Genomic DNA, 17062 nt, shown 5'->3' on the forward strand with positions numbered 1-17062 from the left:
GGTGTACTCGTCTACCAAATTCTCTGAACTCTTTATTGGATCCGTAATCGTTCAGGTACAACACTAATCTTCTTCTCCGTCTTCTTGAAATTCACATTTTTAAATTTCTTCTTGATGTATTTACGACCGTCTTCCAGAAAATGTATTTACGACCGTCTTCCCAATCCATGCGCATAGTGAAGATCTTAGCACAAAAATCTATCGGCCCCAATCTGGATCAAGTTGTTGGATTCCTTACATGCTTTCCGTGCACGGAGAAGCTACTCATCCAGGTGAAACTTCTTTCCTATAAGTAAACAGTAATCACAACATAGCTCAATTCTTTCGTAATTTTCCCAAATTAGGATGACAAGTGTAGTGTTCAAAACTGCATCTACGCACTGCACCGAAAGAAATGTTTTTAGTATTTTTTTCTCGCGTGATCACCTGCATCGTTTTTATGGTGTACTACTATAGTAGCCTAGGCTAGTCATAGTGGAAAGTAACTTAGACTATTCCAGTAACTCTATGGTTACCCTAAGAGCAAGTACTACCTCCGTCCTGGTTTACTCTTCCAATTTTGTAGTATCAAAATTTGACCATAGATTTAACTAACAAAATGTTAATGCATGTCACTAAGAACTATATCATTGGCTTCGTATTTGAACATAATTTCAAATGGTGTAATTTTTAGTGACATGCATTGGCATTTTCTTAGGTAAATCTATGGTCAAAATTTTATACTAAATATGAGGTAGTATTCCCTCCGTCCCAAAATTCTTGTCTTACATTTGTTTAGATACGGATGTATCTAAAACTAAAATGTAACTAGATACATCCGTATTTAGACAAATTTAAGACAAGAATTTTGGGACGGAGGGAGTACAAAAGTGGGCTATGTAGCCCAAAACATGTGCCAAATTCACTTGTGATGCATTTGGCATCGATGCCCCTCCATTGCTCACTTGGTGCCCCAATCTGGATCACCTACTTTGCTCCGGTGCCAAATTAACTCATGCAATGAAAAACACTTCGTGGGAGAGAGAGAGAGAGAGGACTGAGGCAATAAAAACACTTGTTTGGGAGAGTGAGAGGCTGGTGTAGTTGGTTTGGTTGATTTGTTTATAGATGTGGGTCTATGTGCATAGTGGTGCCAACTCTCTCACATCGCAAGAGCGGTGCCAAAATCTTTTGATTTGACATCGATGCGTATTATGTGGCATACTTTTGCGAAATATGGCATCAGCCACATAGTGGAAGGCAACAAATGTCCAAGCTCTTCACGTGCTCCTAGTTAAATGACAGGAAACAGAAAGAGAGAGAGAGAGAGAGAGTGAAAAAATATCACTAGCCAGCCAACCCTATCGTATGAGCGAATGATATTGGTACCTCTTGATGACACGACAATCTTATGCAGCCAGCTGCTCTAATATGTTCTCTTCTTTTGCAGATAAAAAAAGACCCAAAAGTGAAAAATGTGCTGCACTATAACAATCTCATTGAATGCCTTGATCTGCATCTTACAGAAATTGATTTGATCGACTACCGAGGCAGCACATCTGAGATTAAATTGGCCAGGTTCTTTGTTTTGGAGGCAAGTGTGCTCAAGGTAATGAGGTTTGGCATTCTCTGGCGCAACAATGAATGGCATGCTGATCACCGTGAGCGTCTAAGCATAAATGACAAAGTCTCCGCAGAAGCTGAATTTGTTTTTGAAACATCAACTGGCCAGAGACTCGAAAACTTATTTGCCCATTAGTGACTTGTCAGGGCGGTGGATTTTAGTTTGTATGATAATGCTGCATCCACCTAAAGTAACAAAAGTTCTTACGTAAACTTCCTAGTAATTCCCTCTTCGCAGGTGCATCATTACTCCTAACATTTGTAATATTAGTTTGAAACTTGTAATATTGCCGTGTCCTATTCCTGCGTTTTCAAAATCCTGCGAATCAAACAGGTCCTGAGTTGGTGATGAAGTTGTGCCTCCCATCTTTCACCAATAGCCGTCGGATCTAGATCTGACGCATACAAACCAAGCTTCTCCATTTTTGCAAAAAGATGCCCGCACTTGTTCCCTATTTACAAACAACTCCTTGTCTCTCACAATCAACCTTATCTCCTCCCCACCACATCTAGAAGGCCGTGGAAAAATCTGGCGCGATGGCCGCTGCCGGAGCCGTCCACCCCCAATCTTGGTGTTCCGTGCAATGCACGGGTATCTACGCACGGGAAATTATGTCGAATGGGCTAGTTGTAAGCAGGCTAGCTCTATAGCCATGATGATAGTGACTGCAGACGGTGAGGCTGACTATGGTATGCCGAACACGGCGCCTATACTCAGGTGTCATCTCCGGCACAGGGTCTTGTCACTTGACTGTGAGGAGCAACACGTAATAATTTGACCAACGGGTAGTACAGTGCTAGTACTCCTACTACTACATTGGTAGCACTACTACTAGTACTAGTAGCACCACCGTCTGGATTTAGGAGTACTACCACGTCCATCTAGATTTTAGTATTTGACTAGCAATATCTAGTAATGCATGTCACAAAAAAATGTACTACTCCCTCTGTAAATAAATACATGGTGTTTTATTCCTATCGGCGAGAGAACTTAATGTTTTTTTGCTAACTAGAGTACTAATAGGATTACATGCAATGAACTAAACATTGCATGTCATGTTTGGTAGTCTCAAGTCATTGAAAGCATGCACGGCCCATCTCTCATTGGTTGATATGTCACGAAATAAGAAACAAGGAGGGAGTTAATGCACCGTGCCAAAGTATTTTGCGATTATTTGGTTTTCATAAGGTGACTTACACAACATTTTTGTTTACATGCATTAACATTTTATTAGTTAAATCAAAGGTCAAAACTTGGCGCAAAATGCAAAGGGGACCAATAAACCAGTAAACATCAAACTTCTCTCGTTTGGCCCCAACTAGAGGTCCGGTGAGATGACTATACTCCACCGGCACAGAGGGGGACGCAGCTTCATTAACTTATGGCAACTGCCTTTGGGTGAATGACACGTGGGCCCAGGGGGTGGCTGGCCCACCTATCATACAACCAAATGCAAGTGCAGTAGTGGGCCGAGGAGTAGTACGAAATCCTACGCACCTACGCACGCTAACCAAGGGTAAGAGTGATCACTCGAATCGCAAGATCAGTTGACTAGAAGCTAAGCTAGACCCATGGAGGCGATGAGCGTGAGCATCAGCCGGCTGTGCCAGATGGTCCACGACGCCAGCCTGTGGCCCGGCACCGAGGAACGTCTCCAGGTAGTATTGCTTGAGGCCGCCAGGGCGAGGGCCCGCTTGGACGACAGCTTCGTCTCCTTGTTCGACGAGGTCCTCGTCGGTTTCACGTTGACAAGTTCACCGTCGTCAAGAAGCTTGCGGACGACTTTGACGTAAGCCTCCAGCCGACGCGCCCAGGCTCTGCGATGCCCGCCACCCTCAATGGCCACTATGGTGACAACCTCTTCGACGCACTGGTGGCCCTGCGCCCGCCCACCGTCGCGCCGGAGAATGTCCACCTCGAGGTCGCGCTCGCCGCGCAGCGCCTGGCACAGCAAGACACCATCGACATAATCACCCACGTCTATGCGCAAATCGTCCACAAGGACTACTACATGCAAGAGGAGGGCGATAGGACGCTGGCCTTCTTGGACCGCAGGGCAACCTTGGACGGCATTGTTCAGAAGCACGTTGAGCTCGCCGCCAACACCACTGCTCCTCACACGTCGGTTGGTGACCCGGCGCACTAGGGCGTGAGGATGTCGTTGATGGATCCGTATGTATTTTTATCTTTCCGTCAAATCCATGTAGTAGTATATGATACTATAGTAATTATCTTACATTTCGCATCAACTTCATAATTTTCATACGTACTCCATGCATGAACGGCGCCAGAACCAAACTTCTCATTACTCTAGGCAAAATCGTTATTTTCTATCTATCGGTCGCGCCATGGAGCAGAACCAAATTTTACAAGTTACGAGTTCAAAAGGAAAAGCCTGCCGTGTTCGCGTCGCACCCCCACATGGTTGGTCCGGCACACCGCTCAAGCGGGAATGTGTGCGGTGTTGCATTTTCACTTACAAGTGGGACCGCAGTTGAGCACACCGACTATCGGCAAACCCCCACCCCGCCCACCGCGTGATGGCTAAGAAAACACGAGGGAGAAGAGATGGTTGTAGCATGGACTCCAATAAAATTGGTGTCGGATGGGACTCGTGTGGGTGGCGTGTGCCGTACTGCTAGACGTGAATGCTAGTTATGGCCCATGCCACCCCACTATATCGAGCCTATATCGAGGTACGTAGAACAAATTTCCTGCAGTCCATGCTCAGCCCTCCTCTATCTCTCTTCTCAGTCAGCCAGCGGACGCACGGAGCCCATCGTCTGTTTGCTCACATGCGGCCCCACATGTCAGTGAAAACGCAAGAGGACCCACTAAACCTGCACATCTCTCAGCTCGATGTGCTGGTGATGAAAAACAAATCCAATAAAGATCTTCGGTGGCCGCCTTTGGAGTTACTCAAGAGTAGTAAGATTCTATTTACAGTTTAAACCAAGATGCACATCTCGTGGCTTCAACTACCACTCTATTTTCTTTCATGAGACGACCTGGATGTTGGATGTCCCACGTGTCAGCAAAAGGAGGAAGAACCCAACCAAATCTTCGGTTGTGGTCTCGGATTAGACTAGTTGTGCTAACTTAAATTTTTTATTGTGTACTCCCTCCGTTCCAAAATACTTGACTTCCATTTGTCCAAAAATGGATGTACCTATATACCAAAACATGTCTAGATACATATATATTTTGATAAATAGAAGGCATGTATTGTGCAACGGAGGGAGTAGAATGGATGTAAGTTTTTGTATTGGGAAGAAGAGTACATCCATATATTGATAGAGCACAATTTAGTAGATGTTCTATCACTTTTAGCTAGCACAGAGGCTAGAGATGAGATTAGTGCACTTGTTGATACTCCTACTAGAATAGAGGCTAGACATGAGACTAGATGCGAGGAAGCAACGTCTACTTCTTTACACTCAAAGAAGAAAGAAGCACGCAAGATCGAGCCTCCGCAGATCAACAATGAATGCATCGAGAAGGCACTAATCCAACTTACAGGAGTAGTAAAATGTATACTTGTGGTTCTTGTTTTCTTTGGTCTTGCTTTTCTAGTCAAAATTATCGTTGGAGTTCGTGCAAAACGGAGGTCCGTTTGGGGTCGTGCGTTGGAGTTGGCCTTACAAGTGGGACCGCAGTTAAGGAAACCGACTATAGGCAAACCCCCACCTCACCCGCCGCGCGATGGCCGAAGTTAGAGAAACGACGAGGTTGAAGAGTTTGCTCTAGCACGGACTCCAAGAAAAAATATGGTGTCAGATGGATGTCATGGTGGTGGCGTGTGCCGTACTCCTGGACGTGAATGCTTGTTCTGGCCCATGCCACCCTACTACTCCTACTACTTACTCCTACTATATAGTACTAGTATCGAGGATTTGAGGTGCTAGTTACGTACATCGAACACATTAACATATGGCTACAGTAAAAACACCCGCCCGACGCGTGAAGCATGTGAAGCTAGTACAAATAGTGTACTACTATTGTTGATTGGCCTCATCCGATAACCTGTTGTGATGCACGCACAATTATGTATTCGAAAAATATTTTTTTGCCTCGTCGCACCACTCACTCAGAGAAGAGACTCGAAAGCCATTCATAAATTTAGTAAGTTTATCGCAGGCATATCATTTTATTACATACAACAGGTCATCAACCCACATCGACAACGAGGATACATTATAAATACTAAAGTTTTCACCACACAACAAATAACAAGCAATGAAATGAACTTCAAATCAACCATTCCTCGGTGTTGGAAACACTTGCTTTGAACCACAAGTGATTCTCTGGGACGGGCCATCGATTGTCGATCTGGAAACCAATGCAGGACTGATCATCCAGGCTGAAGCGGCCTACTATATCAGTACTAAGGTAGGGAACCACCCAAATGTCCGAGGTATAGACACAATTGCTTCTCATAAATGGTACTAGTAACGTTGTGTCAGCAACAGTTGGATCGCCTTTCACCATCATCGGATAGTTTTGTCCAAGGAAGAGCAAGTTTTCTCCAAGACTATCAATTCTGTACCAGGGAGAAGGAGTTGGCGCTAGCACACTAGTATCCATCCCGAATACCATGCAATGGGTGTTGGAATAGGCCCGGAGAGTGCGACCATGGGAGACTACACCTGCTTCCTTAGCAGTAACATCATCAATGGGCTGTATACACACAAGAAGAGGTGATCCATCGGAATTAGTTGTCAGGCGCCACAGAGTATATGGGCGCTGCTCGTCCTCATGCTCGTGATCATCACCATCGTCATCTCCCCCTTGGTTATAAAAATTTTCAAGTATAGGTGGTGGGATGTTCACAGGACCTTGGAAACACAAGAAGAAGGTTAATTAGTAAAGGGAAACTTGCTAACCTGCATGCATGTGGATGAAACAATTATAATTAGGGTGGAAGTCAAACATACCGAAACTACGAGGATCCCATGCACAAACAGTGCCACGAGTGGTGGCAGAAAACACAAGGCCCTCGTATTGAATTGCATCACAGTACTCATCCGTGTACATAAACTGATTTTTGAGCAATATCCATCGAGTCAAACCACAAAGGACGACAACAAGCTTGTCGAAGAAAGCAACAACTTGATAGTTGTTGCAATTCCAAGAGTGGTTGGGAACTCGACAAATTGCTATCTTCCATAGAAGACAGTCACCATGATCGTATTTGAACGTGCGTACAATACCGGTGTGCTCAACCTCTGGGCAGTCTGCTGAGATTTTTGGAAGTGGAACCCGGTCACGAGTGTACACATTCACAAGTTCCCACTCGCAGTTGGACCCAATGTAAACAACCCAATCTCCATTTGCGCCTGCCCAAGCCTTGCCCTCAAGCGATGGCATCTTAACATCATATGTATCATTATCAAGTGGCATCAACTTGCACAGGGCGAGGCCTCCGTCGTGCCGGCGCCAGTCATCAGGGTCACGGTGAAGAAGATAGGGGAGATCAAACCGCTCCTTGACTCTTGGGTTCTTTGTAATGATGTTATTAGTTGAGTCGAGAATGGGCTTGAACAAACCTGCCATGCTAGCTGAGGTGATGCTATCGCACCGATCAATGAGTTCCTCCACCACGTCATCTTTCAGATTGGGGCAAGAATAACGGGGTCGTTTCCGGCCTGTTCCCTTCATGGAGAAGACGATCGAACAATGGCAGAAGAAAGGGTGAAGGGCTGAAGGAAATGGAGGAGGGAGAGGAAGAGCGTGCGACAGCAACTCCAAATCGAGAGGGAAAGGCGAAGAGTCGGTGGACGGTTGCGAGTTTGCCATGGTTCACGAAGAGGTACCCCGGCCTGCACGTCCGTTCGGAAATACTCCTACTACTCGCCGTCATCTCACTGATATGTTGGAATGGGACCACATGTCAATGAAACATGGTGTGTTATTTCTCGTGCAAATGCGATATGGCCGCGTTGGCCCGAGGTGTCGCATTAGTTATCGACCTTTATTTTTTTAATGGCATACCGATCAGTTTTGAAGCACGACTAACTGGTACTGTACGTAGAGAAAATATAAACTACTCTACCACTACTCCACCTCCAGTACTAGTAGTATAAAAAGATATATAGGCTGGAGCTTGAGCGCTTTCTTGCTAAGGGCTGCCCACTTGCTTCTCACACTACCACCCTCTCTCTAGATCTAAAAAAGACGGCCCCTCTCTCCCTCCTCACCGGTGGTCACAGATCCGCTGGGGAAGAAAAGGGCGTGCAGCGTTGATGCACTCGTCGGCGGCGAGCGAGGTCACACACTGACGACAAGGTCGTCCTCTTAGACCTAGCGCCCGCGCGGGATGGCCTCCGTCCCCAAGCTCGCTGCCGTAGTGTGTGCAGAGGACAACGACCACGAGCGAAGCCACTTCCCGCCGACCCTCAGGTATGCTACCTCTTTTCGAACCATAACCTTGTTCTATTGCCCCATCTGCCACATCGTTGCATGTGGATCTTTTTCCACTCCACCATCTTCCCAATTTGCTATCCTCTGCTCTGCTGGCCATGCAGACGAAAACCATAATTTGCACTATTAAAGGAAACCCTACTTCATGCAGACTAATCCATGTCTGGGTTGAATAAGGAAAAGAAGGAAGACTGTACTGTCCAAGAGAGTAGGCATCGAACCCGCATCTAGGTTGAAAAGGGGAAAATCAGTAGCTAAGTAACGAGTCTTGTGTCTCTTGGTTGAAGAAGGTTAGAAAGGCATGACAACGCAATAGAGAATGACTAGGTCGATCGGTTTGTTGTCCTTGCATAGGAAAAAGGTGGTTAAAGAGAACAAAAATGGGACGTAATCCACATATGCTGCCTGGATATTTGTTGCTCTGGGCATCCATACCTCCCTCACCACTCTGTGTCCGTGGAGGTACATCGTACTGGTGCGCCCACTGTCCAAATGGGCCTCCCATGCTCTTATTGCCACTTTTTTTGTTGTTAGTATAACTCCAGCAGTCAAGTCAAGCAATGCTACTGCTAAAGTGATGCCACATTTAACTAATGTCGCTCTCAGTCTAATGCCACCGATAAATTTAACCAATTCCATTTAATGTCACTGGATTATTTCAGGGTTAGCTGTTGATTATGGATGTATTAAAGATTTTTCAGCTAAGGCATTCTAATGCTGTTGCACAGCCAGTATACCAACGATGAAACTTGTTACTACCTTCAGATTTTTGCACTGTTAATGCTTATATATTACATACCTCACTTTCATGAGATAAGTTATTTTTTTGTACAGTGTCACCAAAATGCCAAGGCGCTGATGTCATTTTATTTTGGTTAAACCGCACAGACAATTATGAAGACAAGAGGAAAGGTCAAGAGTGGGCACCTCCTCCTCCGGCTGTTCTCTTGATTCGTTCGATCAAGTTTTTATGTTTGATCGATTATCAAGATTGGGATAGCAATTTTTAAGCCCCCCCTGAGTTCGAAATGATATTTACCTTGGAGGTTCATGGTTTACAATTTTTTTATACTGTCATTAGTTAATAATGCTAGTTACCTTCAGACTTTTGTATTTGGTTTAATGCTCATGCACAGCTATTATACCAATGCTGAAACTTGTTACCTTTATATTTTGTATTGTTAATTCTTATAGAAACCTTCCAGTGCTAGAGTTTATTGAAATCTGTTCAGTAAATCCATTGTACTGTACCCTGTAATAAACTAACTACTCTACTATTGCACTAGCCACTGGATTAGTGTATATTTATAGTATTCGAATGGTGTTACATTAGCGTATGGACATAAATAAAGTGTGGCAAGCTTTCCCAGATATGTGCTCAAGAAAACTACTACCTGTTTTTCTAAATACTAGACGTTTGGGTACTTTAAATTGAACCACGAAAATGTCTTATATTAAGGAACAAAGGGTGTAGAGTTCACTCAAATTATCCCGGTAAAGCTAGTCACACCTTTGTTAAAATTAATGTTCATTATGTTATCGGAGGAGGTCTGTATGTTTGTCTCTAATGCCTGTCGACTACATACCTGACATCATGATGTAATGTTAAGTCATTTACTTTTGTACAGTGTCACTGAATTGTCAAGGCGGTGATGGCATTTTATTTTAGTAGAACTGCACAAAATTTGCTTAAAAGAAGAGGAAAGGTCAGGAATGGCTCAGTTTTTCAGAAAAAACTATGTATGCCTTCCTGACATCAGCCGATGTTGCTTTATTTATTCCTTCAAACAGGTGGTTAGAAACAGTCTTGCTACCTTTTCCCATTAAGAAGTTGGAATGCTTATATTTGTGAGTCTATGCTTCAACCAGTGCCACTTTTTGAGTAATCACACTTTCAATATCTATGCAAATAGGGATGCTCGATTTTAGTGGAACTGCACAAAAAGTCCAACTGGTTCAACATTAGGAGCATTTTTTTAAAACCTTTATATCCAATTGGTGGCACTATGAGCTGTTCATTATGAAGGTACATGGTTTGCTACTATCTTGCTACTCTTTTTGTACTGTCATTAGATAGTAATACTAGTGGTTTGCATGTGAATTTATTGGCAGGGTGGACCTACATTGGAGGTGCAGGACATGATTCAATGATTGGATGCTCAATTTCGGTTGTATCGATTTCACCTCTTCTATCACTGCGAACATGGATATCCTTGGTCTGACGAAGAATAGGCGCTATATTTCTGCTCTGAACCAGCAAATCAATGCAGTATGAAATTGTCCAGGGCAAAACATAATTGTATCATATTGTCCAGTGCAGAACATGACAGATGCTAAGCGGAAGAGACATGTTTAAACGAAAATACAAGGTGTGGTATATGTTTACTAGCTGCTTGATATTTGTGCAGACAGAGATGTCTGCCCGTTGATATTTGGCAAACAAACAAAGTGTCCGCAATTTTGGTTGAACTGCACAAGATAATAGTATAGTCACTGCATGCAGTGCCATTTGAAAATAGACACAGAAAGATTGGATAGTCACTTCATGGACTGCAGAAAAGTAGTACTGTACTATTTATTGGCCAACACTAGGTGCTTCATTGCTTTGGTATGATTATACAATGGGCATCATTTTGCCTAAGTTAAAGTTTTTATTCCAAAAATAGTCTCACGGTGTGATCGAGAGAAGACCAAATCATATTGCAGTGGATGTTCCTCCATCATGTGTGGTTCATTCTCATGGTTCCAGCTATTGGTGAAACCACTTTTGTTTGCAAGAGGAATTGTAGACTTCACAAACAAATTTGTCTTTCAGTCTCTATTGAATGTTGGCCAAGAGAAGCATCCATGTTAGTAGGAAGAACCGATTTTTTTCTAGATCTTTGCTTTTGGAGCTACATATTCGTATAAGATCTGTGAATCATTGAGATGCATTAACATGCTGATCTTATGTATGGGAATCGTACTAGTTAGTTTTAGTTGCGATGCAAGATCCGAAGTGGCTGATCTTTGCTTTTGGAGCTACATATTTGTATATGATCTGTGAATCATTGAGATGCATTAACTGTTACTTATTTCTGTTCGCTCGGTGTTTACAAGTTACTGATCGATCACTGGCTAGCCTACAAATGCGCTCCTGGCAGTTTTATTTGCAACGCAAGATGCAATGTGGCAGTTTTTTGAATAAAAATGCCTACCTCTGAAGAAACTACCAAGCTAAACTATCGATCCTACATGGATAAAAATGCCTACCTCTGAAGAAACTGACAAGCTACACTATCGATCCTACACGGATAAATAGCGGATCACGCACGTACTACCTCCTTTCCGGTTTGCAGGGCTCAATTCAAGAAACGACCTACTCGATCCTACATGAATAAATAGCGGATCACACACGTACTAGTACCTCCTTTCCGGTCTACAGGGCTTAATTCAAACCTCTCACCAACCAAGGTACTCCCTCCGTCTGGGTTTATTAGTCCCATGAGCAAAGCAGCGAGACCAAGGCATGGCAATAATTAACGGCATGCAGAAGTTTAAGCCTAATTAATTCCAGCGATTTAAGTGGCTGCATGCGTGCCCTCGGTTGTGACTCGTTGCATGCTGCTTCGTGTACTGCCTGCGAGTGATTCTGAGTGCCTGCATGCAGCCGGCCGTAATTAAGGCAGCTAACTGATCCGAAAAAAGATACGCTTTAATTGTTGTGGGCTTTTCAAATCCGTGGAATCATTATTGACAAGGAGGGAGATGATTCGAGTGCACTCGTTTGACCGCCATGCCGGCGTGCGACCTAGACGATACGGGACAGCACAGTCATAATTTCAGTTTCTCTAGTTTTCCACGGCAAGCTGGCGCGCTAAGCCATTACGCATTGAATTCTGATGATCGTCGCACTACCTTCCGCCTATAAGTACTGTTTCCCGGCCTTCTCCGGTGCCACCATGACCCAAATCGCCATATCCTCATAAGCCCCCACCGACCCGACGTTGCTCGCCACGTCCGCCATGCCCCCGCCCGTCCGCGGTAGGCGACGCTAGAGGCGGTCACCGCCGGAACTAGTGTTCGGGTTTTCACCGGAAGGTAGACGGAGGGAGAAGGCATTCTATTTGTCTTTAGATGGCAATGCGGGGATCGAGGAGTTGTTGGAGCGCGACCGCATGGCGGAGGAGCAGGAGTTGTTGGAGCGCGACCGCCTGGCAGAGGAGCAGCGTATCGTCGATTTGCGCCGCCAGCGGGACATGGAGCAGCAGCGCACCGACGCTCTGAGTCGCGAGCAGAGTGCCCGCAGCTGGGCCGAATACATGGAGGCCGGCACCCGGCAAATAGCCCTAGAGGCTGTCAGGCACGCACGCGTTCGCGATGCAGATTTTTACTACTAGCTCATCAAGTGGGTTTCTCGCTTGGAAGCTGAAGCTTCGATGGACCACGCCGGCATGGGAAGGGCCAATGCGCGCGAGCAACGCGCCCTATCGCACCTCTTGCAAGTCCAAGGTGAGGCGCACGACGCCGGTGCCGACGTTTAACGTGTACCACAGATGGTGGCCGGCATCATCTAGTTAGCTAAGAGTAAGTTAGTACTTGTACGCTACTAGAGTATTGGTGGGAGTAGATAGTTAACTTGGCTATGATGGTTGTCAACGTGGAAGTTCAGTACTCTATATGTGGATCAGACCTGTTACTTTGCTCTAAATGTTGAACTTTCCGTTTGAACGTATGGAATGGGCTGTTATTTTTTTAAATGGGTTGTATTTGTCCTCCACGGGTTTAGAGGCTGACTTGTGGGTCTAGCAAGTTGACGCGTGCACAATCAGGAGATGATTGTACGTGGAGAGGATGACAGCAGGGACCCGCCAAGGTCATGGAAGTACGCAAGCACGTGCCTCCTTATTTCAAGCCAATAAAAAAATGGCCCCTCCTAGTGGATTTCTGACATCTGGGTCCCATGCCATTGTCAACGTAGTCAATAAACGAGAGAATTGCACAACGAGCGGCTGACACAAAGGGACCCAACAGCTCGCCCAGTTATTTTTGTTTTGGGTTAATTTGATAAATGCCACTCCAAATCTGGTGTATCCAAGAAATGCCACTGCAATTTCCAAACTTTGAAAAATGCCATTTCTAGTGGCATTTTTCAAAGTCTGGAGTGGCGTTTTTCAAAGTTTGCAAACTGCAGTGGCGTTTTTCAAAGTTTGCAAAAATTGCAGTGGCATTTTTCAAATTTTGGAAATTGCAGTGGCATTTTTATGAATCACCATAATTGGAGTTGCATTTATCTAATTTGGTTTTGAGACGGAAGCAGGGTCTCAACTGGGCTGTGCGGGACACTCTGGCCTGTCTAGACAGCCTTTTCTTTTATGTTTACCACAGACCAGCCCAGTAGTTTTTTCTTTCTGAAAATGGCTAGCCCAGTTTTTTTGTGATTTGTCAAGTAAGTCGCTTTATCAGGCCTGTTGGGCTGCAAATCTTTCAAGACGAGGAGAGCTTCATTCGGCTGGCCAAGAAAATGGCCTATCAGTAATGAGAAATGGGTTGTACATTTTTAAAACACATCAAACCGACAATTAGTTTCAAATATCTTTTTTTTCATTTCGAGATTTTAAATTGCATTGATTTTTATGCATGGACAATTTATTGGATTTTATATTGATATACATTTATTTTTAAAATCAGTCTGAATGTGACTCGAAATTACGGGATTAAAAACAGTTCATACCGCACCGACATATGCAAAATTTCGTATAATTTTTTAACGGTGGCCGCAATATGGGCTATAATGCTAACAAAAAGAATACTGGCTCCAAAAAACCCGTAAGAATTAGCAAATGGGCTGTAAATTATTCGAAATAACGGCAGATGGGATGTACGCTGTTTTCCACAGATTTGAGGCTTTCCACAGATGGCTTGTATACTGTTGGATGTCCATCCAACGGCCATCGTGCTTCTTCAATCTCTGCTCTTCCTACTCCAGCCACTCAAACAAGCGCTAGCGGGACTGCCTGCTCCCTCCTCCCCGCGGCCGGTTGTGCTGCCGCGCAGGCCTCACCGCCCCACCGTACTCCCATCGCTGGCCTAGCCATCCCTCTACTCACCCACACCCGCTGTTATTCTCCGGCGACTGCAGATGAACCAGTAAACCCTTGTACAATCATACTCCCCTCTGCGTGGGAAACAGAAACAACTGCCGAGTCTTCCCTGCCTCCGTGTCGTTCCCTTCCTAGGCCTCGCCATCGTCCGTCGCCCTAGTGCTCTCGGTGTGGCGTGGTCAACGTGGTCAACAACCGACATGCATCTGAAGTGGACTCTACGTGGAGAGGCTGACAGCTGGGTCCACGGCCGCACGCAAGGAAATGCCTCCTTATTACGCGCAAAATAATGATTCCTCCACCTGACATCTGGGACCCACCGAAAGGGCCTCTGTATTTCGCGAAAAAAATGTTACTGCCGCTGACAGCTCAGACCCACCAGCTATATCTTCGCACGCAAGGATGTGCCTCCTTATTACGCACAAAAAATGAATACTCCCCATGCTAGCTGGGACCCAGTATAGTGGGCCTACTAAGTTGACGGGGGCGAAGGGCTTTGTCAACTTAGTCAATATGCACGATTCTAGCTTGACTGACTGTACGATGTCCATCCAACGGCCGTAGTGCTTCTTCAACCTCTGGTCTTCTTGCTCCAGCCGCCCAAAGCAGAGCCGGTCGTGCCACCTGCTCCTGCCTCCCGTGGCCGGCTATGCTGCCGCGGAGGCCTCACCGCCCCCATACTACTCCCACCGCTGTCCAGGCCATCCCTCCACTCCACTCACCCACACCCCCTGTTATTCTGCGGCGACGGCAGCGCAGCCGAACCAGTGAACCCTCGTACTCCTCTCCGCGTGGGCATCCACTGCCGCGTCTTCCCCGGCTCCGCATCGTCCCATTCCTAGGCCTCGCCATCGTCCACCGCTGTGGTGCTCTCGACGCGGCGTGGTCAATGTGGTCAACGACCGAATTCCATCGGAAGAATACTGTACGTGGAGATGCTGACAGCTGGGTCCACGGCAGCCGCAAGGAAGTGCCTCCTTATTACGTGGAAAATAATTATTCCTCCACCTGACAGCAGAGACCCACCGGACGCCCACCAGTGTTTCACAAAATAAATGTTTGCCCCTGACTGCTGGGACCCACCCGACGGGCCACCGTATTTCGCGAAAAAACGTTCCCCCAGCTGTCAGCTCGGACCCACCGGAAGTGCCTCCTTATTACGCACAAAAAATGAATACCCCCTGCTAGCTAGGACCCACCTTGGTGGGAGGCAGACTTGTGGGCCTACTAAGTTGACGGGGACGGAGGGCTTTGTCAACTTAGTCCATATAAACGATTCTAGCTCCAGTGACCGTACGATGTCCATCCAACGGCCGTAGTGCTTCTTCAACCTCTAGTCTTCTTGCTCCAGCCGCCCAAAGCAGCGCCGGTCGCGCCGCATGCTCCTGCCTCCCGTGGCCGGATGTGCTGCCGCGGAGGCCTCATCGCCCCCTACTATTTCCACCGCTGGCCAGGCCCTGCGGCGACGGCACCCTCACACCGCAACCGAACCAGTGAACCCTCGTACTCCTCTCCACGCGGGCTTCCACTGTCGCGTCTTCCCCGGCTCCGTGTCGTCCCCTTCCTAGGCCTCGTCATCGTCCACCGCCCTGGTTCTCTCGGCGCGGCGTGGTCAACGTGGTCAAGGAATGACTTCCATCGGTCGTGGACTGTACATGGAGAGGCTGACAGCTGGGTCCACGGCCACAGCAAGGAAGTGCCTCCTTATTACGCGGAAAATAATGATTCCTCCACCTGACAGCTGGGACCCACCGGACGGGCTACTGTATTTCACTAAAAAACGTTTCCCCCTGACTACTGGGACCCACCAGCTACATCTTCGCCGCAAGGAAGTGCGTCCGGGCAAAAAAAATGATTCGCCCCCCTGACTGGTGGGCCCCACTAGCTACATCTTCGCACGCAAGGAAGTGCGTCCGAAAAAAACGATTCGCCCCCCTGACTGCTGGGACCCACCAGCTACATCTTCACACGCAAGGAAGTGCCTGACAGTCGGGACCCACCTGGTCGAAGCGTACATAGCTTTGTCATTCTGGTCGCGAACGTGTACGTACATATATACTGGTGGATGTAGAGGCACGCACGTGTCGTAGTAGAGGTGCGCACGTAGCATGTACACGTACGTACAGCGGCCAGGGTGCAAGAAAGAAAATACGGCCACGTATGTGTACATATGGGCGGTGTCTAGAACGGCTACTCGCGCATACGTACGGCGAGGGCTCGTGTACATGGTTGGGTTGGGAGAAACAGCGTCGTTGTCGTGTTCATGGGGAGGCAATGGAATGTGTCGTGTTCATGGGGAGGCAACGGAATGCCTCGTGTTCATGGGAGGCAACGAAACGCGTCGTGTTCATCGGGAGGCAACGGAACGCGTGGGAGCCAACCGGCTGGGTCGGAACGGAATGCATGGTCATGTTCATCGGGAGGGCCTGGACGGAACAGGAGATAGAAACGAGGCCCGTCGTACCGCAGAACGGAGGAAATGGACCTCCTACGGTCGAAACGGGGGTCCTGTTGATCGGGAGGGGTGTGGCGTACCGCAAAACGGACGAAACGTACCTCCTACGGTTGAAACGGGGGTCCTGTTGATCGGGAGGGGTGTGGCGTAACGCAAAACGGACGAAACAGACCTCCTACGGTCGAAACAGGGGTCATGTTCATCGGGAGGGGTGTGGTGTACCGCAAAACGGGACTCCACGGGATACCGTTCATCTCCACCGTCGACTTCCTCCAGCCTCCACGGGCTACCGTCGACCTCCTCTAGCCTCCACGGGCTCCTGTTCATCTAGCCTCAACCGCGCGCTACTCCACCGGCTACTGTTCAACCACCCCTCCACCGTCTACTGTTCATCCAACTCCACACCATGGGCTCCTGTTCAACCACCCCTCCACGGGCACCCCTCCAACGTCTACTATTCATCCATCCCTCCACCACAGCACGGGGTCCTGTTCATCCAGA

Source organism: Triticum aestivum, chromosome 5A (genome assembly GCF_018294505.1).
Source record: "Triticum aestivum cultivar Chinese Spring chromosome 5A, IWGSC CS RefSeq v2.1, whole genome shotgun sequence".
Lineage (NCBI taxonomy): Eukaryota > Viridiplantae > Streptophyta > Magnoliopsida > Poales > Poaceae > Triticum > Triticum aestivum.